General features: G+C 39.9%; 1 protein-coding gene across 4 annotated transcripts in view; it reads left to right on the plus strand.

The window, feature by feature from the left end:
* Positions 1-21,973: 21,973 nt before the first annotated feature.
* DLGAP1 (DLG associated protein 1) overlaps positions 21,974-27,831 on the plus strand; it is a 440,736-nt gene continuing 434,878 nt past the window's right edge. For all 4 annotated transcript variants that reach the window (XM_069779082.1, XM_069779083.1, XM_069779084.1 and 1 more), the window contains exon 1: positions 21,974-22,577. The gene's annotated coding sequence lies outside the window, so the exon portion shown is untranslated. The remainder of the gene's footprint in view (positions 22,578-27,831) is intronic.

A 27,831-nucleotide genomic window follows, 5' to 3' on the forward strand; every position in this document is an offset into this window, starting at 1 on the left:
GCTATGAACCTTCTTCACTTCTACCTCCATTCCTCCTCTTGTGGCCTCCTGAACTCTTCCCATCAACCTAGACTATATAATTTAATCTACGCATCCTTTTCTAAACCTACTCCTGTTTCCACCTATTGACACATGACCCTAAGTTCCAAGACATTATTGGCAGTTGTTACTTCAAATACCTCTTTCGTAAACCCACTCTGGATACCCTTAGCTTTTGCACCTTTCCTTCGCATCACTGGAATTCCTTTCTTTCTACATAGAAGAATGCACAAATCATCAGTTCTGTCATCTCCTTTGACCTGCCTCTAATCTGTTGCTTGTGTTAAGTGAGCACTGTCATGAAACTCTGTTCTTTTCTGGGGTTTTCAGCCTCCACTGATATAGGATTCTTTTCTGAAGTTCTTGTTGTAAAGTGCCAGGAAGATGCATCTGTCATCCTTACACAAAATTTTGTCACAAGCTGCCCTTGTCTACAGGAACCACATGGGTTGAGGATTTTGGCAGTTGATGGGTTACATCATTGTTTGCATGGCTTCCAGCTTACAAAAGTTTTCCAGAATTGCCACCCAGCCAGGGCTTTCCTAAATTGGGATGAAAGAGAAGGGTTTTTTTGTGAAATGTTTTGCCTGAGATGCAGTGAACAACCAGAAGTCTGCATTAAAATTAATGGAAGCAATAGAGCTTCAAGTAGTAGTATTTCTGTCTTTGCCTTAGCTTCCCAGCTTTTTTCCTGTTTAGAAAAGACACTGCATGAGTCACTAGAAATGTTAATTACTACAGGATTTACGCTACAGGGAAGACACTCTTGCTCTTTTATGGTGCTATGACTTGGACTCTACAGAGAGGATATTTTTGTTGTATTCAATATAAAAAAAAAACCCACAAAAAATTTAAAATGAATTTTAAAAGGTTTTACAAAGCTGGCCATAATATCACATTTTTAATATGTCTCATTATTTCAAATTTTTATATTTTACCAATAATTTAAAATCTGCTAACAAAGTGGGTTTTTTTTAAATAGCTGATTAAGCTTAGTACAGTGAATTTTTAATATTTCACTCCACCCTTCCTAACATATACCTCCCAAGACAAATGCGTTCACACGTTTCCATTTTTCATATTTGTTTTTGTCTCATTTTTTTACCTTTTAATACATGGCTTTACCTTGAAGGTACCTGTAACTCAAGGGGTTTCAATTCTCAGGTCCTGGTTCTAAGACTAATTTCCCAAACAAATACAACACAACTTAACTTTGTACAGTGAGAGTCTCTACTAATCTACTTAGTCATTCAGGGCATCTAATCTTTGCCAGAACTCTGCAATATCACATTTAAGAAGAAAGAATGATTTGACTTGTGAATGACAAGTATTACTAGGAATAAAGAAGAAGAATAGATCACTGCAGAGATTAAGGGATGTCCATTCCAAGCCTCAAAGCTATTTTACAGATGAACTCTAATTCTTTTCCTGACCCTAACATTTATCAGAAGTGTCTCAGATAATATGAAGAAAATTGAAGATGAATTTAAGCACATTTCCTTTGCTGGAAAATTGAAAGAATGCACATTGCTAGGTACATCTTTCACCTCTAACAGAAGGCCAAGATAGTACTTGGCTTTTCTGTAGATATTTTTCTTCAGAAAATTCAATAATGTCTTTAATTTCACTCAAGCAAAACCTTGTATTATAGCTAATTTTCCCATTAGAACAGTGTAAAGGCCAGAAAAGGAATTGTAGCCCAAGAAACAAGGCTTGCTATTTATAGTGTTCAGAAGATGCACTTTAAGGTAACAGCCATAGCAATTTGGATAAAGCACTGGAATGGAATTTGAGTCAGCTGCATGGTTTAATATTTAAGTAATACCTGACAGTATTGCCATACAAAAGAGAAGAAAATACCCTACTATCGCTACTCATGTAATCTGAAAGAATTTTTAATTTTCTCTTGTCAGGTGTAATAAGATTATTGTCAAATAGCAGTTAGAGAACCTGTGCAGTTCCCATCCACTTTCACGGGATTATCAGCACTGATGTCCTAAGGTTTTGTTCCTCACAGAAGAAATCCCAAATGCGATTCTAGATTTCAGATTCCTTTTGCAAAACAGTGCAACAGTCTGGGAGAAATCCTAGTAGCTTATGCTTAGATCACGTAAATTAGTCCAGCATGAATGGACCAAAATGTCTGAAATCATAAGTAAGGTGATGTTTTCAGAATCTAGCTTAAAATTGTAATGGGCAGAACCGAAATCCTGGTTGCAAAACTCCTAACCTTAAGCATTAGAGATCCAAACTGTTCTGAGATTTATTATATATAAAATTGAAAATAGCAAGGGAAACTTCACTGAATTTGAAGGACCATTGGCAGTGGGATTCTCTGTGATGCCCAAAGGAAGCCCATGGAAACTATTGCTCATCACTAGAATTCACCTGCCCCATTCCAGTGGTAATACTGATTTAAGTCAGCTGCTGGTTTTGCTAAGCCATTTTAAGAAATGGACTGGGCAGCATACTTTCCACAGAGGGGGGATGCTAGCTTAAACATGGCTTTTAACTACATCTATGTGGGTTTTCATCAGAAAACATCTCAAAGAAATTTTTACCCAGAAAACATATTCGTTAGACTATTTTAAATTAGCTCCCTCTACTTTTCACTATTTTCCCTGTTGCCAGAATTCAGAAACAGTTCTTTATGGAAAGACACAGGCAAACAGGCATACAAGCCAAATGTATATCTACCCCACAGTAAGGATAAAAAATAGGCATCTAAGTCAAGGTACAGATTTAAGGCAGGCAGCTTTGCCCCTTTTGCTCCAGCTGCTTCTACTGCTACTTTCACCAGAGCCAGCAGCACTAACTGGCATCAGAGGTGGCAGAAGTTAGTGAAAGAGGATCTGCAATTCTGTGAAAGGAGTGTTCAAAGGGTATGTGACTGTTTCTGCAGGGGGCTTTCAAACCTGGGCGTATTTCACAGCTACCAGCCAGTGCTGTGTGTGAATAAAATTCTTATGGTACGTTTAGAGAAGCAGAAACAGTCAGAACTATGCGATACGTTAAAAGGGAAAACAGTGAGTAATTAATACATACTTAGCTTGAAATACACAAATAGCTTTGATTATTTTTTTTAAAGTGAGTAATATAACCACATGTGTGTTTGCAATAATACAATGTTTTAAAATAGAGATTATGTATTACTGCTACTTTTGAACATTGGCATGGTATTGATAGTTGCCTTTTAAAATAGAAACTCTCTAAGATTTAACAGGTGTTAATAGTTAAATATATAATTAATCTTAGAGTGATGTATGGAACAATACCATCAAGTAGAAAAAGAAACTTTATAGCAAAGGGTGAATTACACAATATACACTGGACCAATTTAAGTCTAATTTTACTATTTCACAGTCAAACTGAGTAACTGTGAAACTAGAAATGGTGAGGAAGATTTGTACTTCTTAGTTGCAAGCAAACTGCTTATTGAGAATTTAAAAACAAGTTGAAAAAAATTAACTTTCTGAATCACTCATGATATTACCTCTCTAAATCAATTTTAGAGCTATGCCATTTAATGTTTCCGTTAATGACATGAAAAAAACCACAGAAAGTCATTAGTGAAGGAACGGGAAGTCATGCCAAGGACAGATCACCAATACAAAGCAATATGGGTAACTTGACTTATAGATATGGTAAACCACTATGTGCTTCATGAGGGGACAGATGCAACATACCTGGTTTTACATCTAAAGCCAAGGTGCAGACAATTGTATGTGACAGGAGACTCTACCCCAGGGAGCAATTACTCTAAATAAGGTATTATGATCATGGTGATAGCTAATTGTAATTCCAATGAGAAACCTGGGATAATGTTGTCCTTCAGGATCTAACTATTATGCTACTGATGTGAACATTACTGAAATATGTTTCGTAATTTGGGAATCCATATTTCAAGAAGGATCTTGAGAAGCTAAACCGGGTTTGGAAAAGAGCCCAGGCATCATTGAAGAGTTGGAAACTATACCTTCAGGTAGAGATTCAAGGATCTCAATCAATTTAGCTTATCAAACAGAAGATTAAGGAGAAATTTTATCAATCCGTGAGTGCCACAAATCAGACAAAGGATAATCTTGTCTAGAAAACAAAGAGTAACAATACCAAATACCTGGAAGTGAACTTAAACATAATGTTACAGAAATTTGTGCCACAATGCTGACATCGAACTAACATGCCAATTTGAATGGGATAGTTGTTATTTACTGGGATTTGTAACTGAGGCCTGTGATAGACCCTGTACAAACAGTAGTTCTAAAATTGACATGAGGAGCTTTTCTGGAAGGTGTACTTAACTTCAGCTTCAAGCATTAACTAATGAACACAAATGATGGAACTTCTGTGAATCAGGAATTTGGAGAAGATATTAACTAAATTCTCTCAGCTGGCCTCAAAATCAGTGAAAATTGTCATCTTCATTGCTAGTGAGCTGAATCACCCAAACAAAATAATAAAAGAGGGAGAGGTAAGAAAAAGGTGAAACGTGAATTGAAAAAATGCCTCTTCAAAAGAAAATGAAATTTTCTTTCTGATAAATATAGCACCCTAGTTGAATTCTGATTCTTCAGAGGAATGATTCATCAGTGGTTTTGATAAAAATTTTATCAAGAAGTGTTCCATATCTTTCTATTTGGATAGAAAACTAGATAGAACTTTTGGTTAGAAATTCTTCTTGGGTTTAGTGAAAATTGATTACTGAAAGTTAAATTAAATTACCAAATCAGTCCATATGTTTGAAATAAAATTTCCATGCCCCATTTATAAATCATTAAGGAGAAAAAAATCAGTTAGACTATCTTTTACAGTGAAAGTCTATTGTTTTAGATTAATTTTATTTGCAGTCAAACTTCCTTCTTTAAACTAGTGTATTTTAGAATGGAAGTATTCTTCGTATAGATATAAACCAGTATGCCAAAAACTATTTTAGACATATGGACTTTAACTCTTGATTTCTTCTGTTCTAATTCCATTATTCTTTCTCTATTTATTAAATTCTTTCTCCATTTACAAAATGGTAAGCGAAGTAAAGCAAATGGATTGACCTTTAAAATGGAAATTCTGTAGTGATTAGTTTCATGCTTGTATGCATTACTGTGTTGTTTGATTTTGTTTCAGCTAACTGCAAAAAATCAAAACGATTTGTTGAAAAAAGCCCTTTTTATGCATATTATTATAAAAAGTCCTAAGTCAAACAGTTTTCTCCCCTGACTGGAGAAAGCAAAAACTAATGCATCAGTTCTGTGTCCATATAGTCAAATTTCTCTCTATGGAAATTCCTAGATGTTGATCATGTAGTGGTACAGGACAAAGGTTTAAAATCTAGAATTTGTCTCCCTGATACATGAGAGACCATAAGGGCCCACAAAAGCACTCCTGTGTTTAAAATGGCTGGAAACCTAAAAATTACAACAGGTACTATTGAGCTCAGAAACATCCTGGGGCTTCATCTTCAGTGTTTGCGATGGACTTCTTTCTAGCAAAGAACTGAGAGAGAAAATAGAAACTTTCAGAGGAACTGAGATTAGATTTTTAAAACTGCGTGTGTAACTTAATTGTGTGGAATCTCTTGTCCACAGAGATTAACTGGGAGGACTTCAAACACTAATTCTTCAGCCTTCCACCTCTTTTAGAAAGTTATAACAAGATATTTTCTAATTTCACCCCTCTCAGAAGAGCAGAGGAATGCTCTGACTGGCCTAATTGGCTTATATTGTAAAGGTCAGCTCGTGGAAAATCCCATGGAACTGATGTACAATTAGTATTACAGTTCTAACATATAGATAAATACTGAAGAACGTCAAATACTGTTTATGAATTAATACTTATGAATAAATAATTTCATTTAAAAATTCATTTGTAGCTACAAGCTGGCCAAAAAATGTGTAAATCAGACAGAAATTATATATTTTGCTATCAGCCTATGGTAGGAAAAGTCTTAGCTTCTACTGAGGCAAAAAAAACCTGACAACCTGAACTTGTGTGAGAGCATTACAGGCTAACTCATCCATAACAGATCTCATATGAAGTAGTTAGTATAACACAGCAACAAAGAAATGCATTATCACTGAGCAAAACAAATGAAATAGGAAAAGAAATAGACAGCTCTCAGCAAATAATGTAAAGTTAATACCTATGAGATCAATGTTGAATAAGGACTGATTTCTTCATTTTATTTTTCTTCCCATAATGACCAATGGCAAAATGCTGTTGGTCATAATAATACTCATTATATAGGCTATCATCTAACCTACTCTTCCTCCATTACTCTTACAATTTCTAGTCAAAGACAGCTTTAATCCTGTACCTGAATATCAGGATCTAGAAATTTAGTAGAAAGCTATATGTATTCATTAGACATAACCAGTGTATGGTTATCTCTAAAGCTTGCATAGCACTTAATGCTTAACTTGGATTTGCCCCAAATATTTTGATTCACTTAACTCCTATATGAAGACCTAGAAAGCAGACTTAGCATATAAATTTTCACAACAGAAGGTGAAGGCAATTCCTTTTGCCACTGCCACCTAAAGACTTTAGAGCTGACATATCACAGCTATACCACCTATGAGCTTACTGGCACATTTTGTCTTCTATAAATGTCCACATTTGACTGCCTCCAATATCTTCTTTTGCATGGATGTGGAAGAGGGCAGAGGGTTTTTTTATCAGGGGAGAATAATTTTTTTCAGATCTCTCTTTGTCTGTGTTCTCTCCCAGAACACAGTGGGGGTGTTCACTTCTCCAGGAATAAGGCTAGCTCAGGATGAAACTATCCCTGTTACATTTACATCATGAAATGATGCCTTATCAGGATATTGATTCAAATTTGAACAAACTGAAGGAAAAAATAAAAATTATTAGTATTATTATTGCAAAGACCCCTAACCCAGCAAACTTTGTTGATTTTTTTGTGTTTGTTTACACTCATATTACACAGTTTTGGATATTAATGGATACTGAAATCAGAAAATGGTGAAAGTTCTCTCCTTTGAACTTTCTTACGACCTGGAAAAAATAAAGAATAAAAATTCAGGAATTTTGAACCCCGGTGAGGTACAGGTGATGCTGTAGGAAAAGAGATGTGTTTTATGGAATTAGCTGTAGTTGGATATTCAATTTCTATTAAAAGTACAGCTATTTCAAATGCTAACATTGTGTCAAAATGTATTTTAAATACCTTCTGTGTGCCAGGAAACTCCAACGTTTTATTCCTTGCACATTAAGTATGTCTGCTCCCATCTTTTTCAGATTAGAGTTCTTCAGTGTTGTCTAACTAGGTAAAGACTACCTGGAAAACTCAATTTGGTTCACCAAGCAAGCCATACAGGTTCCAGATAGGTTGATGGATTCATTGTACCCACAGTCAGATGATGTTATTAAAAACTGATTTATTCTCAAAATAGTTTACCCTGAACATCTTTTTTTGTCCATAACTCATCTAGACTGATATTTAATGCTATAGTTAATACTATCCATGCTGAAATTACTTAAGTCCAAAGCCAGTACACTGGAGAAATCTGCACTTAAAAAATTATCTCCTAGTGGCAAAATAGTCATCATTAGTTCAAATTCTCTTGTAGACAGTACACAGAATACCATAAGGTTGTGTATGTCAGAGAAATAAGGTGAAGGAATCGTACACCCTGAAAACCAAGAACAGCATGAAAAAGGTCAATCTTGCTTTCTTATTTGGGCATGCAGATAACATTCTTAATTATGAGCAGACAAAGTGAGTGAATGTGCATGTATGTTGGCATTTAAATAACTCTAGTGTGCCAGAAAATTCTACCTCCCCATTCTTGCCATAAAGTATGTCTGGCTCCCGGCACTTTCCACATGCTGGTGCTACTGCAGTGGTTGGTAGGCAAGGGGTATATAAGTAATAAAATATTATTCTTTTTCTGCCCATGTACTACGGCGTGCCTGTGTTCCTTTTATGTTAGACATTCTTTCCAAGTATTTCTTCCATTATTCCTATATTTATTAGATAACATTTTCTCTTTTACCTACATTCTTTCAAATCTACTCCTATTGTTCAAATCCCCAAATAGTCTATGAAAAGCTAAACATAAATTCAAATATGTTCTGCTAACAGCTTGAGATATATTAATAAGACAGTTTGATCTAGTAAGTTTACAAGCTAATAAATGTTCAGTATGATAGTTCCCATTTATTGCATATTTATTTTCCAGTTTAGTTTTTAGTACCATGTAAATTTTAATTTTTTTTATTAACTACTAGAAATCCTCCTGGGCAATGAATATTGTGGAAGGCATCCTCACATGATTTGTACTAATTCATAATTTTTCAACATGAAAAAGCACTTCTAAAATGTGTGCATATATAGATGTACTAACAGAAAAAAATGAGGTGTACTGGACAGTTATATTGCCAAGGATCAATTCTGTAGCTTCCCCATGCTCTTTCATTGCTAACTATCTTTATTTCTGTTTTTAATATGTTTTTTTGTAAACAATGTGCAGTTAAACTTTTATTTTCTTTCATTGCACAGTTCATTTTTCCCATCTAGTCACTGCTGAATATTCTAATGGTAAAACCGAGAGTGGTAACTTCACATTTGATTGTAGTGGAAATGCAATACACAAAGGCAATTGTACATTTCAGCTTTTGCCTGCACAGCAGCAAGGTTCTAATTTACTCAGCTGTTTGCTTGTGGGTTGTTTGGTGGGTTTTTTCAAATTTAGCAAGAATACTAATGATGCTTTGCAATGCTAGCTTTGTGTTTAAATGATAAAGTTAGAAGAATCTTCCCTATGAGATACCATTAGCTGAAACATTTCTGCAAAGTCATAAAACTTACTTCCTGTGCTTGATTTGAAAAAAAGAAACAAACAAAAAACCAGAGGAAATTACATGCCTTTCTATAGCTATTTACAGAATCAGAGAACACTATTAACCTCTGAATGATTTAAACTGTTGGTTTTAACCTATTGGTTTTCTGTACTTGGCGAATATGTATCGCCCACCTATCTTGAATAGAAAGGTCCCAATAAACTACATAAATGAGCTTTGATGTCTCTTCTAAATTATCCCTGATTGCCCTTGATTCTATTTGCATGGATCTACTACATTTGCTTTCAAACACAGTGTACTAGGCTATGTACTACTGGCTGAATGGCAAAACTGTTCCAGGGAAAATGTTTTTTTGATGTTAGCAGTGTGAATTTCTCAAAATACAAGCCAATCATAAGGCTACATCTTCGCTACATAAACACAAAGACATTTTTAACATATGCTCTTCCTCTGTGTTTATCAAATACCACTTAAAAGAATTATTGAATAATTCTTGCCTGTTTATTTTCACACATTGCAAAGACCATTATAATGATTTAGCACTCTTCGTTCAGTAGAATAAGGAATTGCAGAAATATCACACAGGATGATTTGTTAAATAACACAGGATGATTTGTTAAATAATTTTATAATAGGACTCCCACTTTTATTCTCCATGCCCCTGTTAGTTATAAAAAAATTTTGTGCAAGGTCACTGGTGTTAGGAATCATGCCTTTCACAGGAGTGAAAAAAATAACTCTCTCTATCAGGAACCATATTCATGATATATTGTTTCTCTTTCCCTCTGCATCTCCCTTTCTTAATTTCAGTTGTACCTTTTTTTTTTTCGGAATAGAGTATTTCTGACATACACAAATTCAAGCATTATTATCTGCATCCCAGTCGTGCATAACTATTCTCCATCTTTGCTGCTCCAGCACTTGCGGTGGAATGAATTACGCAGGGTTTGACAGAGACTGAGGTTTGGGTGAGAGCTAGCTGGTAGAACTAAAAATGAAAAAGATTAGAGCAGAGCCTGAAGTTGAAGAAGGCCACTGGAAGAATTGGTATGAGTTATAACTCTACCTTTTCTGAGGACACAAATTCTTTCTTTATAAAACAGCTAAGTAGGTCAGGAGTTTTAAATTTAATATCAATGTGCTCTGTTTCAGAGGAAGGTATGGGCTTTGGTGAGGGACTTCCTGTGTCTGTATAGAATTTTAGGGCTTGACATTGCTTTAGTACTGTAGGATTTAGTACTTTAGTACTGAGGGTTTAGAAAGCCATCTACAGTCTAAGTGAATGGAGTACAAGATACTTTGCAAGATTTCAAAGCAGAGACCATAATTTTCTCCTCTTTCAGTATTGGGTTACCCCTAGAAAGGCCAGTTTAATGCTTTTCTTGGCCTTGGTGGTGTTCATATGTGTATGGAGGAGCAGACCTTCCAGTCTTGACAAGGCAGTGGATCAGTCATTGCCAATAACAAGAACAGCAATTCTTCCTCTCTGGCCAGTTGAGCACCTTATGACAGTTCCCTGGAGCAAACAGCCTTTATGTCAGGTCAAATTGGCACCTTGCTGCCATGGAGGTGGCAGCTCCAGTCACCTGTTGAGCTCCTCTGGAGTGAGAAGTTCTGCACTGCAGCAGGATCCAGCCCTGGCCATAGACACGAGATTGTGGAGGCTCTAACATACATATTAAGCTTTATGGATAAGTTGCTTAGGTGGGGAGAGGAATTAAATTTAATGTTAAGTTAGGTAAGCACCAAGAAACTCTAGTTATGAGCTAGGAGCCTGGAGTATTAGTATTGTCTAAACGTGGTGAAAAGACTGTCCTGTTTTATTTTGTAAATTATGTGCATGTGTCCAAAATGACTTAAGAAATATGTATTTATTAACTTTCTACTTTCATTTTATTTCACCTATTCGTTCACTACATGAAAGTCAATAATGTCCACAGAAATTGTTTTAACACTGTTAAAAGGTTAAGATTTAGCACTTAAAAGGGCATTTATTCCTTTCTTTTGACACAGCCTCTTGATACAAGGATATGCATTCTTGTCTAAGAGAAAACAGAGCTAACAAAGCATCAATGAAGCCAGCTAGGCAATGGCACTTTGATGAATGTTTTGAACAGTGGTACAAGGAGCTTCTCATAGGGCAATATTTAAAACTGCAAGTACTAAATTGAGAGCATATGGTCCAGGACAGAGGCCAAAAAAGTAATTCTATAATGTTAATGTGCATGTTCCACCTTATCCTTATGAGTAACCTTGCTGCCCATCACTGCACTGAGAACCTACATCTGTAACATGCTGAGCACTGGGTGCTCAGAGCTTCAAACTCCCACAGAAACAATGGGACCTTATGGGTTGTGTTCTGCTTGTACCAACCTAGGACTGAGACTTGTATGTGCTTCAGTGTATAAAGAAAACATTCTTTTATAACACAGAAAAATGCTTTTATCATTTTACTAAGGGTATGAAGAAAGCACCTCAGCTTAGGGCAATAAAGTTACTTTTAAAATCTTACACAACTTTTCTCCCTGTCCTACTGTCTCCTGCCTAACAGTCCTGATCTTGAGCATACCACTGTGTACAGTTTTCACCATCATGCATATTACATATTACTGAAACATTTGAAGATGTAGGGTGTTCCCTCCCCAAATATGTGAGCCCCTATGGGAAAACCTTTCCAGAGAAAGATAAATTTGGCCATACATAACACTTTCTCTTTGTTTTACACTTGATTAATGTAATGCCTGTAAGAACATATGCAAGCATTAATTCTGATTAACTTTTATTGCACTGCTAGCATGTCCTTTACTTTAAAAACTAATTGGCCTTGTTCTTTTGTTTAGATCTGTTTTATAAAGTGCAGCTGTCCATGACTTGCTGCAAGCTTTTCAGACACATGTATGATGTAAAATTTTCAGAGCAATCATCTGGTTGAACTTTTAACCAGTTGCTTACCCAGATCAAACTCGTGTTCAATATATAGAAAATTCTGAGATGCAAAAGTTTTTGACACCTTTCCATACAATGCATTTTGTAAATGCATTGTGTAAGTGAATTCTGGATGTTTTCACCTATATTTAGAAACTGGAATGGATGCCCTGAACCTGGTTAACAAATTCTCGACGATAATATTAATAACATGTCTGGTATGAAAAGACTCTTCTATTAGCTGAATGAATAAGTTGGCCTTAAGCCTGCAGTCTTTCTACTTTGATATACAGCTAGTTGCAGAGCTAGCTTTTTGTTACCTTGGCTAGCTTCAACCTCATTCTTTCCTTGCACTCTCCTACTTGTCTGTGTGCATCTCTGTGTCTAGTCTTGTTCTCACTTTATTAGCTCTCTGGAAGATATTCTTTTGTTCTGTATTTGCAAAGCACTTGGCACAGGAGAACTGATCGTCCTAAGTATGGTTCCTAGTCATTAAAGCAATATGAATATTAAACAATCTTTTCTTGAAAGCCAACTGCTATATTAGGGTGCACTCATTATGCGCAGAGAACTGTTTTGATTACATGGGATGCAGAGGGATGAAATTTGCAATATATAGACCATATTATGTTCACAGAAATGTTAGAAAACAAGCAGGCACAGCATCACAAGCAATTGAGAATATATTTCTCAGGATTCATGCTACCTTTAAGTGGCACTTGTTATCTTACCTTATGGTGTGTAATTCCAGGAGGATGAGAATGTATGTCTTTCTACTGTCTGCTGACAGCAGGAGATAATTCATCATCCAGTAAAGCTCTTTCCATCCTAGGTCTTGGCGTAAATCCAGATTGTCCTAGGTCCAGAATACACTGGCTTTAGCTAGATCAGCTTGTAATTGGCCTTTGGCTAACTCCTCTGTAAGCCCAGCCTGATACTGGGTTGTAACTATTCAAAGCTGGTTTATTTGATGCTGGTTAGTTTGTTTTCACAGAAAATGAGAAGAATCATTCATTTTCTGAGCACATTTCAGGCTAGGTTGATTTTTTTTTAAAAGTAAATCAAATTATTAGACCTTGTATAGGGGAAAAAAAAGGGTGATAAATAAGAGACAACCTTACCAGCTCTTTTGACCCTAAACAGTATGAATTTCATCCCTGAATGAAAAACTGTCTACTTCAAATAGGCACCACTTGCTTCTGTCAGTGAAGGTGAGAATATGGTTGCTGGTCTTCGGTTCAAAGTCACCCAGGGGATTTAGAACAGCTCATCGATGATGAACAGTTTAAAGACGTCCTGTTGTTGGTTCCTATAGTCTGCTACTTTCCATTAAAGAATACTGGATGATAATCAGACTGTAGGGAGGAAACAAAGTACTAAATTATCAGGAAGGAGTAACACCATGTCCATCTGTCACAGAGATAGTGACAATAGCATTTAGCAATCTCTAGAATTTACTGCTTACTTTATTTTAAGGCTGCAATTTTATCCATTTAAATATGCATGAAAATTAATACCAAAAAACTCTTTATGTTTGAACAGGTCTATTTAGCTACTTTGGCAGAACAAGAGTATAATCTCAAGTGCTTTCTGCAAAAGAATATTTAAAGATGAAGAAATGGAACTTCCACAGTTTCCCTCAGGAGTCTGTTCCAGAGACTAAGAGAAACCCAGTACAGATGAAGTACCAGGTCAGATTGGTAACTTTAAGGAAACTGTAAGGCATTTTCTCTCACATCTTTCCACGTAAAACTTCCTTCCTTTCCCAGGCCCATTTTCCACAGCATTTATGGTAGAAAATGAAATATGACACAATTAAAACAGTGGCACATTTTTACATAAGAATTCTTTCTTCAAAACTATAACTATTATTCTTTTAAAGACAAAAGCATATACTACCACTTTTATTTTTGTCAACCCTGCAGAGGCAATGTATCAGTGATAGATAGAACTGGTTTATACCTGGCTTAAAGAGCAACATTAAGTACTCAGTCAATGGCATACTCCTGAGACTTTCTGTCCTTCAGTGATGCAGAAAGAACACCACCTGGTTTTCAACCCCAACTTCAGTTTTCAAGGATGACAGTTTAAAAAACTCTTTGAATAAATAAATGGAGGAAGTATTGAGAAGAAATTAACACAGTACCCTACCATGCCATTGGTAGTAATGTCTTTTGACATTTTACCTGTGCTTAAAATATTCTGTCCGGATCTGTTGATCTCTGGTAATTCTGGTGACTTTTGGATCCTCTTGATCACAGCAGTACATCTAATTATCAAATATTACATGATGTGATTCCTTTATGAACAAGTTCATGATGTGATTCCTTTATGAACAAGTTTCTTGCCTTCAGCTTCCCTCCGTGGTAGTCAGTTATACCAGCTTTATGGCCTCTCTGTGTCACTGAAGCAGCACAGGGAAGTTACATAGCAGAAGGTCTTTCCCAAGGTATAACTAATCACCAAATTGCTGAGAAAGCTGTACTGTGGCTTTTTCATAAGTTGAGGAATCTGATTCCTTGTCATTGGCCAAACTCTTTTTCCTTACACCATGGTGTTGGACACTGCAATTTGCTAGTCTTGCATTTGCCAAGGGTTTCTGCCTTCAGAGACACTGCATTGTGTATGCATGGTGATTTATTCACAGTAGTTTGCTGTCCTTTACTGAATGCCATTTTAATGTTAAAATAAAATTTAATGGGCATTAAAAAAGGAGAAAATTGGGGGTTTTATTTACAAGCTTCTAGGAATGAAATGTTACCAGGTCAGATCAAAGCTTTTGGTGTTGGAGCTCTGTTGTGCAGGAATGATTTACATAAGAATGCTGTCAGATATACTTTATTGCAGCCTCCAAACAACTTTATGCAGAGCTGCACGGCACTACAGACACTTGCAGATTTCCAAGACTGTGCTAGCTCAGCTGAAGACTAATTACTGATTAGTTTGCTGAATATTAGAAAACAAAAATTTCTGGATAGCTGGTAGATAGAACACTAGAATAGAAGAGGCTTATAACGATTACCTCTTATAGGAGTTACAAACCTTGCATCTTCCCACATGTACTAAAAGTCTGGGGTTTTTTGTGAGTTCAGAAGGCTGCTTCAGCTGTTTGGAAGTAAGTGCACAACAGCAGAAGTACAGTGACTGAACAAACATTGGATGGCTGCTAGGAATGGGAAAGGATGCCATCAGAATACAGTTCATGGGGACAAGGGCAATGCCATTCAACAGCTGCTGGCTTTCTGATGAGGAGAAAAGTCTCTCTGAGGAGAGTCTATCTAAGCATGTTGAGTAAACTGTCCTCCTTGCTTTTGAGAGGTGAAGACCACCACACTAAATACCAGGCAGAAACTGCCATAGAGAATGCAGAAGAGAGTCACTTGTTGTCAATACACACTTTTTCCATACCCATTAATAGACAACTTTTGAAAGAGGTGTGCATGATTTTTCATAACTCCTGTAAGAACAGGAACTATATATGCATACTTTAACAAGAAAGGACTTCTCTGGAATAGTGCAGGTAGAATTCAGTTGATGAAATGCGAAAGTCTGGGGATTTCAAGAGATCTGAGAAGCCTTCACTTTGTAAATTGCTAATATTAACCCAAATCTTTTAGCATGGCTTTCCATACCAGGACCCTGTTTTGTGAACAACTGTAGAATTGTACCACTACCTGAAAACTTTTTTCTACTTTAGACAAAAGTATGTTGGTATATGTTCTCATACATTTTTAAAAATATCGTAAGTAGCTTCTTCTTGTGTTTTCTTTGATTTGTCTTTATTTTAACTACAGACCCTCCCTGAGAGCCAATGCTTAATTATAATTACACTGTAACTGTTACATGCGTGCCAGTTTTGGGTACTTAACAGATCATGGATGGAAAATAGGAAATAATATCTCCTATAATCTGAGGAGATATTTTATTATCCTACTCTGCTGCTACCTTCATTGTAAAACTGTTGAACTTCCTTGGGAGGAGAAACAAGCCTGAAATATCTGTGCATGCTACCTTCATTGACGTTATCAGCTCTTTATTGTGCCTTAAAATAATTCCTTTCCCATACTTGACTGACACCTTTATTGATGTCAGTCTTAATTATTGGTCTTTCTGGAGTCTAACTCTGTTAGAAGTTCCTGTTAAAAGCTCTCCCTAGAAACACCCTAACTGTGAGATATCAGCATATCTTCCAGTCACAAAGTGGAAAATAATTGAGCATGTTGTAAAAGTGTGGGTTTAATCTTGAATATTGGGGCCTTTTGACAGTTGTGTAGTGCTTACTACTTCATTTATTTGGATTCACATGAAAGGATGGTGAAAAACGGTTAACAAACCAAATTGTTGCTTCCTTTTCCTGTAACGTAAAAAACCCCACAAAACCCAGCCAAACAAAAAAAACTCAGAAAAATGAACAATTCCATCTCTGAAGTTTTGTATGTCTTTCCTTCTGCTTTAATGTGCATTTTATGCTCAACTCCTCTCACTCTGGGATAGGCTTAATGAGAAGGCAGACAACTGCTATCTCCCCACACCCTTTTCTGTATAAATGACAAGATTATTGCACAACATTCAATCTGGACAAACCTCGCTATCACTTTTTTATATCCAGCCCTATAAGGAGAGAGAGGGAGTCAAGCTGTCACATCAGAAAGCCCTGTTGAATGTTCTTAGGACTTCTCTTCAGGCCACTGGTGCTTTGTGTGAAGGCCTTTGTTTTAAAAATCTTTTGGTGGCTAAAACAGACCAAGCTAGATGCAAATGATAACCCTACTGTTAAAATCCAAAACCAGAATGTAGGAGTCCAGCTCTTGTTTCTGGTTCTATTGATACTTAACTTTCTACCTGCAAAATTGAATAAGTTTTCTTCTTCCCATCATGCTTCCTGGTGTATATGATTAGATTATTAATTATTTGTGAAGAAGATTTGTTTCAACAGTCTTTTGTCTTCAGCAATGTTTGAACTGGTAGCATCACTAGGAAAATCAAGCCATGGTCTCAGTTTGGATCTCAGTTGACTGTTGTAGGCTCTTTGATGTGCAGTTGGTCTGAGTAGAGAAGAAGTATCTTCCACTGTTACCTGTTGTAAGAAATGAGTAATCCTAGCTCACGTGGTGGAGAATGGCGGTTTCTATACAAACTAGTCATGGTAGTTTTCAGCTAGCTCTGATTGCTTTGTGCTACTTGTGCTCCCTGTTCAGGAATTATGCAGATATAAAATATCTTTTTTATCTAAAAATACCTCACTTAAAATCCTAAGTGAGAGACAATTTTCTACATGATTACTAGTCTTCTCATTCATATAAAGTTCTTCTGTCAAAAGGAGCAAAGATACTCCTATGGTTGTATTGCACTCCTCTTCAGAATTATATGCTTATGCTTAAAAAACCATGATATCATAAGTTATTATAGCCCTTCTTAATTAAGAAATTGAACGTACCTCCTTGATGCAGGTCTTTACAAACTGATTTACACTTTGCCATTCTCTCAGGGCTCTGCTGTATCTCAACATCTGGAAGAGTATTCTCATTCTGCTGAGGGAATTTCATGGGTTTATTGGTTTGAACTAATTTTTCCCCCTCTTTCTTTATGCTTATTCAGAACATTGCTGTTGATACCTCTGAAATACATCCTGATATCTGAAAATCACAGCAACTTTCTTGTTTCTAACACCAAACAAAGATTCGGGGAGTGGAAGGGAAGATGTCATTCTCAAATCTATTTTACATCTTCCAAAACAGAGACCCTGCTGAGAAGCCTCTCAAGACAACTTCTGACATTTCCTGATAGGGGTTGAAAGTCACAGGTTTTGTGGAATTGTGTGTTTGATAGCCTAAAGGTCACAAGAATAATACCTTTAACAAAGTACTTGTTTTACTTCTAAATTATAAGAGAATATGTATCTGTTGTAAACCCATGCTAATCGTGGAAGCTCTTTTTCTGTCTTAAGTAGTTATGCTGAACTGACGCTGTATTTGGATTACTTGCTACTCTTTTCCAGTTTTTCTGGATGACTAACCAGTGGCTCACCAGGCCTTCTTATCATCCATCTTTAACTGACCAGTCAATAGTCAATGTGGCTGTACAAGGTGAGCTGATGTCTGCTTACCTTTTCCTTGGAGGGCACCTGTCATTTAGGAATCACTCATTGGGAACAACCGTTCTACTCCATGCCCTATTAATTCCTCTGTTATCCATTAGGCCAGGGAAAGGAATTTGCTGCAGTGTTTTTTATAGCAATTAATTAGATAACGTGAAATGAGGCAACCCACACAATTCATCCGCCTTCAGTGCAACCCACTAAAACATGACAAACATCCCTATAATGGGAGTAGCGGATACTAACCCTTTTCAGCAAAAAACATTTATAGTATCAGGAAAGAGAAAAAATCTTAAATAAAATTTTCTAGGCAGATGTCTTCTTCAGGGTATGCAGAAGGGGAAGAGAAACCAGAGTTTTAGGTTAAATGGCTCTGCCATTAATCAGATTAGGGGTAGAAGCCACAAAAGCTATTCTTTTGCCCATGTTGAAGATACCCTTACAGCCACCCCCAGAACGCCTTCTTGCCTTGAAGCAATAGCTGATGTCACAAGGGAATGAGAAGAGCACACATGGGATCTTCATCTTTGTAAATCTAACCTACATATGGCAGAGTTAAAAACGAACAGAGAAATTGCTAGCATATACTGTGTAGAGGACATATTTTGAGTTTGATATTGAAACTTTCTTTACTGTACACTCCGAGGAGGCCTCATCCTTCCCAGCGCTCAGTGTGCCTTGGCCATGCATATGCCTACCCAGCTGGAAAACCTAGTGTGTTCCAACAGAAACTGCTCTCGATGTGCATGAGTTGTTGTGACAGTAGGTGGAGGAAATGATACACGAGGGAACTGGGAGAGTATCACTGCTGTGCTCTCCGTGTTTCAGCTGTTCTGCTAACTCCCAGTCTGTAAGGAAAATGAAAATAAGATATAACAAAAATGTGGTACTCTGGCAGTAATGATATAGGCAGTGAAAGGTAAGTATAGAGGCATGAAAGGTCAGCGTAGGAAAAGGGATGGAGGGCAATCTTCTTGCAGTGCAATGGAGAGTGAACCAAAGGATTAAGATATGAAAGGTGATGAGGTTATCTACAAAGTTGCAGGCAAATACTATCAAAGCAGCACTGCACAAGATTTTCAGCGTCTCTTTGATGAATTTAGATGCCTCTTCCCTGGAAGTTAATGGAAGACATGTATCTTAAATCTCAACCATTGCTTAGTCATCATTTTGCCTGTGTCAACAAACTGCAGACAGCAAATTGTACGATCGATTATTTGAACTCACAAGGGAAAAAGAAATCTGCTTATGGACGCTGGCCAGCCAGACTTTCACACCTGTAAGCCTGGGTCGTGGAAAGGTGATTCACCAACAAATGAGGAAGGACCACCAGCAACTGTAGCGGCTCTAAGGCTTTGTACTAAGACCTAATGGAGCGGTGCTGACGTTCTCTCCAGTAGAGGGCAGCGATAGACAAAAACTAAGCGTATTTTTAAACCAAAAATTTGGAACATGGTCCGTGTCAGCATGTGGAAGACGTTCATGTAAGCATGCATATTGTTTAATTATGCCGTAATGACAGTCAAAATGATGACCTCTTTCACCATCAGTCAAATCAAAGAGAACTTCCCCCAAGAAGAAAGAGATCAAAGTGTGAGTACAGTATATAATGACATTTGCATTTGAGATAATTTGATAAACTGCAGATGGTTGAAGATATTAATACTGAACTATCTCACCTCCCCAGGCCGTTTAAAATGTTTCCCTTCTCATTCCTGCTTTTCTGATCTGAAAACTATTTTGGAACATCTTTCTTCCAGGCTTTGCTTTCTTAATTTCTTTCTTGTCACCTACATTTGTTTACTGTCTGTACTGAAACTCTGCTTCACAGCCTCTTCTCAGTTTTGTTCGTGTGTACCATCTCTCACACAGCCCTTTGCTCCCATCTTGGAAATCTCCCCTCCCAGGTTGCATGTCTTCTGAGACACCCATGAGTAGTAGGACTACCAGTATAGACAAGTATTATGCCTAAAATCAAAATAATTACTAGCCTGTGAAGATCATCCACACCAATATGTAAAGCAGCTTGAATTTCTTATTCCTCCAAGATGCAGATTCCTCTAGATTAGTTCAGAAGAGAATTTATAACAAGGCTTCCCTCTCCTACCCTCCTGGCCCAGCCAGACTGAAGTCAGGCAAACAAGGAGCATCCAGAAATTTGATTAAATGGTTTAGAGTCACAATAGGGAATGCAAGTAAAAAAAGGAACAAAACCTCCATGCTGGCTTTTATTTTGAGGTCAGATAATTTTATGCAAAAATGTCTCCTCTTTCCTTCTTAAGCTTCAGTCTTCAAAGGAAATTGGGTGTACTTAATTTTATGGAAGTTTGTATGAAGCCTAAAAATATGCTGCTTCCATTACTATCTAGTTCTACTAACTAATGTAATCTACCAGTTTGGCATAAATATTTTCATAGAACTATCACACATAACGTGACCAAATCTGCTTTATAATTTCACAGGCCTACGGAGGGCAGGCTAAATCTTCACATAATTACATAGGAAAGATTACATATATTATACTATGAGGTCTTCGCAGACTGTCATATTTTAAACAACAGATTATGCCAGATTTGAAACTAGCTTGAAATTACAGTTCATGATGACAAGTCAAAAATTTCTTGCTAAGAGATAAACTAATACGCTGCGCAGGACAGTGCTCTGTGTATAAACATTGAAAAAAACAATCAACCCTGTACTATTTAGCTTATTTACCTGAGTTAGCTCAGATTCACCATCTGTGCTTCAGTTAAAGAACTAAAAGGTTATGTATACATTTATTTTATATAAACAAACAAAAAACCCCAGATGATAGGGCTTTGGGGTACAATTTGTTTTTTTAACGATGTCATACTGACTTGATTTATACAACTTAGTAACAACAGATTTGGTCTTTTTGATTTTATTGCAGACTTCCGGGAAGCCTCAAAATATTTTATTGTGAACAGCTAAATCTTAACAACATGGACAATCTTTTCAGTGACTTCCTCTCTATACCACCTATTAGGTCTGCAACTAAAAAAAACCCCAACAATTATTTTTAAATAGATTGACCATTTTTTTCCCCCACTTACTTGGCTGATGGCTTGCTAATCAATGTAATTATCAGTCATCAGAATCTCCTAGCCTACCTAACCTGTAGACGGGACTTACATTTAAAAATGTCAATAACACTTCTTTGTTTCCTCCTTGTTTTACCCCTCAGACATTAGGTCTGCATTGTCCACTACAAAGAAACAAAAAATCAGTATAAACAGTATACCTGATATCCCCACCCAAACTTTTTTCATCCTCGTCATTTAATAAACCTTTTTCTACAACTGAGGTTAACTTTTAGTCTGTACATATTACCTGTTTTGTACAAAGAATAAAATATCAAGGACATTTCTCACAAACTTTTCCTGGTTTGGGGCTTAAAGAAATCATATCTTGAAACTTGCCGGCAAGACCCACTAGTAAATTTGGGACTCTAAGAATAATTTGCTCATTCTACTTTAGCTCTCTTGTGAGTTGTATGTCAAAATCTCATTTATGTGCATGTATGTAGCTATATTCCCAAAAGATGGACTTAATATTTAGTATTTAGCAAAGAATGGATTTGAACGTATTGCCACGGTGCAAATACCTTTCAGTAGGTCATCCACCGCGGTTGGAATGTGAGTGTACCTGACTGGACGTGCCAGTACCACGGTGTCAGCCCAGCGGCCTGAGTTAGCGCAGCCTTTCACCGCGCTATCAGTTTCACGCAATACTCGCAAACGTACGTATTTGTAGTTACACCTACAGCTCTCACAGCCGCCACCCCCCGCACCCTCCGGCCCACGGCCGTGCCGCCGACCGCCCCCATGCCCGGTCGCCCCGCTTGCTTTGGGGGGATCCGCCTGTCACGCCCCTGCCTCTGGCTGCAGCAGCACCCCCGGGGAAACGCCGCGCTCCCCCGCTCCGAGGGCCGAGACGCTGCGGGGAGAGCCCCTTGCCCCCCGCCACGGGGCGGCCGTGACCGGTCCCGGGGGACACGGCTCGGCCTGCCTCCCCCGCGGCCCTTGGGCGCTCTCCGGGCGGCATTTTGGGGGGCAGAAACGTGGGGGGGAGGGTTTTTTTCAGCTGCTTCCCGCCAGGCTCGGGCAGCCGGGGGTGCAGCGGGGTCCCCGGGGACCGAGCCGGGGGTGCAGCGGGGTCCCCGGGGACAGAGGCCCCGAGGGGTCTTTCCCGAAGGCACGTCCTTGGGAGCGGGAGGGGAAGGGCGCGCGTGCGGGGCCGGCGCCGAGGGGGAGCACGCGGGCGGCTTGCGGTGCCCGGCCGCCGTAGTAGCGAGCTGCTCCTCCGGTGGGTGGGCTGGGGAGCGCTGGGCTCCTCCTCCTCCCCCCCCCAGCAGTGCACAGCCGGGCGTGTGACTGACTCGTCTCCCCCCCGTCTCTCTTTTTTTTTTTTTTTTTTTTTTCCCCATGGGTACACACACCGAGCTACGCACATGACAGTACTTCGGTGCAAGAGCCGGTGCATCGCCAGGAGGGCTGTGCTTCCACTCCGGGCACGCACACACACACGCACGCACGCATGCTGCTGCTGCTGGAAGTCTTTCTACACGGGGATTAGCAGCCGCCTCTCCCTCTCTGTATTCTCTCTTTCTTCTCCTTTCCTTTCCTTTCTCCTTCTCTCCCTCAAATGCTTGACTGACGGACGGCGTGCATAAAAGGTAAATGCTTGTGTGCTGTTTGCTGACAATACCGATGGGTGATGGTGTTTTGGCAGCGTGCGGTACGCCCTCCGCTTGGCAGGCAGGCAGCCTGCCCTCCCGCCGCGCCGGCGGCTGCCGCTCCTGCCGCTCCCCGGGACTCTTCGTCTCGGGGGATCGGGTTTTGCCGCGAGAGGTTTGGCTTCCCCAGCACCCCCCCTCCCCGGTCGGTGAGGCGGAGAGGTTCCCGCTATTGTGCTCCTAGCAGTTGCCACCGCGGGCGGCGATCGTGTGGGAGTGCTTAGCGAAGGTTTCGTGCGATGAAGGTTGCTATTAATTGCCGTGTGCGCGGAAGAGAGAGCTTTTCGCTTCGGCAGGGAACCTGTGCATTTATTAACCAGGGCTGGAGAGCTGCAACGGGAGGACTACCCCCCCCTCGTTTGCTGCATCATCCAAATGAGTGATTTCTAGCTGGCCTTGCGTGGCAGGGCTCTTATTCCCCCCTCCGCGGGTATTCTGGCCGCCGCCAAGGACTGCCATCCTCCTCCTTTGCCCCGGGGGGCGCCCGCCTTCCCCGGGGACCGAGCGAGCGAGGCGGGGGAAGCCGCCGCCCCTCCGCCCCGGGCCCTGCCCCGCGCCCGACGGCTCTCCAGACCAGGGCGGGGGGGGAGCCGCGTCCCGCCGCCCCGCGCGGGCTCCACAACTAATAGTCGCCTGTTGTTCGGGCCGAGTTCGTCCCGTGTCCCCCCTCGGCAGGACAAGAGAAGCAGGGTGAATTCTTGCCCCCCCCAGCAGAGTCTGTGCGGTGCGGGGATCCCGCGGAACCGAGAGGAGGTCCCGCACCGAGCAGCCCCGCCGAGCGGGACGCGGCCCGCGGGGCTCGCCCGGACCCCGATCCGGACTTTCATTCCCCCGAGGCGCGGCTGCCTGGAGAAGCGTTCCAGGCCGGCAGGAGAAGGGAGGAAGGAGGCGTAGAGAAGCCTGCGCTGCCGGGCCGCTCGGAAACGGAGCTCCCCCGCCGCCGAGCTGGGGGGGAAAGGTCGAGCGGGGCAGCGGGCCCCGAGCAGGCGCAGCCCCCCCTCCCCGGAACGCCCCCGGGCCCCGCGCGGCACAGGTGTGGGCGTTTAGCGGCGAAGAGCTCCGGTGACCGCCAGGGCGATCCCCGGGGCGGGGCGGGGGGGGTTAAAGTGCCCCCCCCGGGAGGCACAGCCCCACCCCCACCCCGCCGGTGCGCAGCGTTTCCCGGGCGGGCGTGCGGCGGGAGCGGCGCCGCGCTCCCCGCCGTGGGGGTGCCGGCAGCGGGGTGGCCGGTGCCGCCCCTGCCGCCCCCGGCTGGGGAAGCGAGGCGTTTAGCGGGGTCCGTTATGTAATTACGGCTTTTTTTTTTTTCTTTCTTCTTCTCGCTGTCGCTGTTCCTAAACCCGGCTCGGGATGCCGGCAAGGAAACTGTTACACTGTGCTTGTTTCTAAAGGAGGTTGATGGTTTCATTTGATCTTGGAAGGAAATTATTGAGTAATTAATATTTAACAGGGAGCATTTCGGTTTCACACATGATTGATTTTGGGTAATCCCGTTTCATTCATGTTGTTTTCTACAGCTGTCAGAGATTTGTAAACGCACTGTTAAGGACAGAGAGCCAAAGAAAGGAAAAACAGTAACAGAAGAAAAAATGGTGAGGGAGGTAGTGGATAGCATATGAGGTTAGTTGTTAAAAAAAACCAAAAAGGTAGTTGTTTAACCTTATAGCCTACTTACAAATAAAAGGTAGGTGTGCTTGTAGGCATGGTGTATGCTCAGCCGGTTGTGTAGGATTGTGTTTCAATGTTAATACATCTTTAAAAAGGCAACACTAATTTCTGCCGGTATGTGGGTCCAGTGTATACGCTTAAATTATTTCCCTTCACTTAAAAGATGTTGCGAGTTTGATCATTGTTCACTGATCCAAAGGATCCAAAAGTCTAAAGGATATATATTTAAAGATAAATTTACTGTGGGTAATAACAATTGCAGAAAAATTGGGAATTTTTAACAGCAACAGCACAGTTCCTTGTTGTCTTCTGTGTAGCTTACTTGTCTGTCTGGTATTGTGTATTTCAGAACTACTAAAATTAGATAGTGTAAATTAATGAAAACATGGGAGCAAAATACGCTGTTTATTAGAGAGGTAATCAAGTAGTTTAAAAATAAAGGGTACAATAGTGTTCTGTTAGAGATATATATACATCCGGATTACTGAATTAAAGTTTTCTTCTTCACCAGAATTGTGTATGTTAAATATACTTGTTTAATTTAAGGCTCGTTGTGGGATTAACACTTGCAAGCATATCAATATAATCTGTTTGTGTTAGACTTTACAATGTTATCATTCCTGTAAAGGTGGTGCATCTCAGTGCAGCCCTGGCTAGTGATGTGCCACCTGGAAATACAAAAAGAACTGCCTGAATGATTAATGAAATGGTGTAATAAGTAAAGGCAATCCTGTACAAGGAACAGTAGTAAGTAGCCTCCAGGCAATTTTTTTGTTGTAACTTTCACTTCAGTCTTGTACCATCCAGTAACTCAAGTTTTCACCCAAATTGTAATAGATAGGTGCAATACCCTCAAACTGGCATTGCCATTTTAAGAAGATGGAGCTCAAGGCACTTTAACATGAGATAGTTTATTCAGCCCTTAATCCCTGTAAGGAAACTTAATTTTTACAGCCTCTGTTGTATTATCTCTGAAGTTTTAAGAAGGCTATTTTTGTCAGGGGCACATAATTAATACTTGTTCTCATCTTATGCCAGATTTTGCACTTGTGCACAAGGCTTATCCAAAGAAACCTGAAAAGGGGATCTCCATGGTAACGAGAGAGAGAGGATTTTCTCCCTCACCATAGGTCAAGACTAGACGCCTACCCATTCCTTAACTTATAGCAGCGTTCATTGGCACCTTGCTTTCTGTGGTTATTTTGTCTAGTGGGGTGTGCTTTTACTGTTGTCTCATGCTTCCAGAGAGCTGCTCTTGAGAATGATGCTACGCTGGATGAGCACAGCCTCTGTGTCTTTCCCCACTATCATCCTCCCTTCCGCTTGCATCATATTTCAGCATTTCTATACGTATATGATTTGACTATGGGATTTCAGGAAATAACTTGTTTTCCCCATCAGGCTTTTGATTTGAAGACTTGTCTTGGCTCTAACTGTGTGTAAGACCTGATGGATCCTTACTCCTTAGCCCATTTCAGACGCAAGGGTGGTCAGCTCCTTTCTCTCTTTCTCTTTTATTTGTCTATACTCTTTCTGGACAGAGGTTACCCATGGTGTTCCAGAGGTTTTGTAGCAGTAAAAGCAGCCTACCTCTTCTCACCAGGGAGCAGGGCTTAATTTTATATTTTGAGTCAGTATGTCATAATGTGATACCAGGTTTACTGTTTGGGGATATTCATGATAAAAAGATTTTCTTTTGCCCTGACTCTGTGATCACAGAGCAGTAATAGGGAGCACTGCTTTCTGGGGTAATTGTTGGGTTCCCCCCCCCCCCCTCCCCTCTTTGAAGGGCTGTCTGCCTAGACTGTGTCTCTGTCCAGGCTAAGGTGAAGTGAACACATTTTATCCCAGGTGATCCTGTAGTCAGATACTTAAAACTTTCACTGAGGAGTGATCCTGTAGTCAGATACTTAAAACTTTCACCGAGGAATATAACGTGTTTTCTATTCCCCTTTTCCTTTCTGTATTCATTTTTTTGTAGCACAGATCTCATGAGAGGATACCAAATGGGCTCCCTTAGGCTGCTGGTGCACCAGGTCTCTCTGGGCATATTACCAGTTCTTTTGCCTTTCCCTGTGACATAGCTTGGGATAATTTGAAAACATCTGCTAGAGCAACCATCTTAATATAAGACAGCAATCATCATTTGTCACTGAGCAATATGTCATTTGTGACTCTGTAATTGGAAGACAGATGCTAACGCTGACTTTGGCTGCCTTAACTTGTCGGCAGATTGTCTATAGAAACACTTTGCAGTGCTTTGAAATCACTATGTATTTCTACCTTTCTGTATCTCTGTGCTTCTGAAGGAATTGCCCGTGTCATTTGAAAACCTGCTCAAGAAACCTTAAGACAGCAATTATGAGCAAAACTTGTAATCTGGCTTGCCAAGTAAGCTTGACTTTATGCATATTTTCAGTGTCTTCTGCTAGATGAGAACCATTTTTTAATAGTTGCCTGTGAAGGTTTTCCTTTAACCTTTGTATATGAGAAACTTCTGATATCTTTCGACATGATGCCCTGTCCCTGTATTGGTAGCATTTCAATGAATGTCCCTCATCCCAGTTGTTTCCCTCCCTTTGAAAATTTTACCATCACCTTTAACTAACTGAAGAGGTTCTTCATCTTCTGATTCCTCATACTAAGGGAACTAGCGATTTGAGAAATGGACTTCTAACTGTGTGAAGGAAATGTAACACTTCTAGATAGGTCCAGGTTTCGAACCTCAGTTGCTGTGGTTCAGATGACGGAAGTGTGTGGCATCAACTCATAACCAAAGTTCTCAGTAGTTACGGATGATGTCATGTATCTAGAAGGTGCTTTGTGGGCTAATTTCAAATGTAGGCTGCAGTAGCTTGAGTTGGCTTGGAACAGTTTACGGGTTTCAGCTTCTTAATAGCCTGATATGCTGATGTAGTGCGTGTGCTAGATCCAGTCAAGTGTTCCTTGAGTTTTTCTTTCTTTTGGGGAAAGCGGAGATAAGGGGATGAGGATCCCCAGAAATTTTGTCTAAGAATTGTGCTTGAAAGTCCATTTCATGTTCTGGGCATAAATCATACCTCACTAAAGGTAATTCAAGGGGTATGCTGATAGGATGCTAGCTGAGTTTTTCAAATGCAAGGGAGCGTTTTTTTTTTCAGCCAGCTTCCCGAGTGTAACTTCTGTTGCTAACTCTGTGCTTGTACATGCTTTCTTCCCGTGTGTCTGTTTAGTTTTGTGGATGGAAGAGGATAACGTATCTGTCTGTTTGGAGGTCAATAACAGTAAGAGACAATGATTAGCAGTCTTGCCTTCACTGTGGTAACTTCAGTTTTAGCAGTGTGCATCCAACATTGAAAGTCAACAATGAGAATTAGTGTCTCCCTACTGTCCTGTGTTTTTCTCTTGTCTTGTCATCAGAAAAAAAAGAAAAAGGAAGAAAAAAAAATCAAAGAGAAATAGAGATGAAATCCAGGTTTCTGGGTTTTGGTAGTGGTCTCAACAATATCTATTCATGCATAACCAGACAACAGGCAGTGTGCAGTTG

The sequence above is a fragment of the Haliaeetus albicilla genome, chromosome 3 (assembly GCF_947461875.1).
Source record: "Haliaeetus albicilla chromosome 3, bHalAlb1.1, whole genome shotgun sequence".
Taxonomy (NCBI): Eukaryota; Metazoa; Chordata; class Aves; order Accipitriformes; family Accipitridae; genus Haliaeetus; species Haliaeetus albicilla.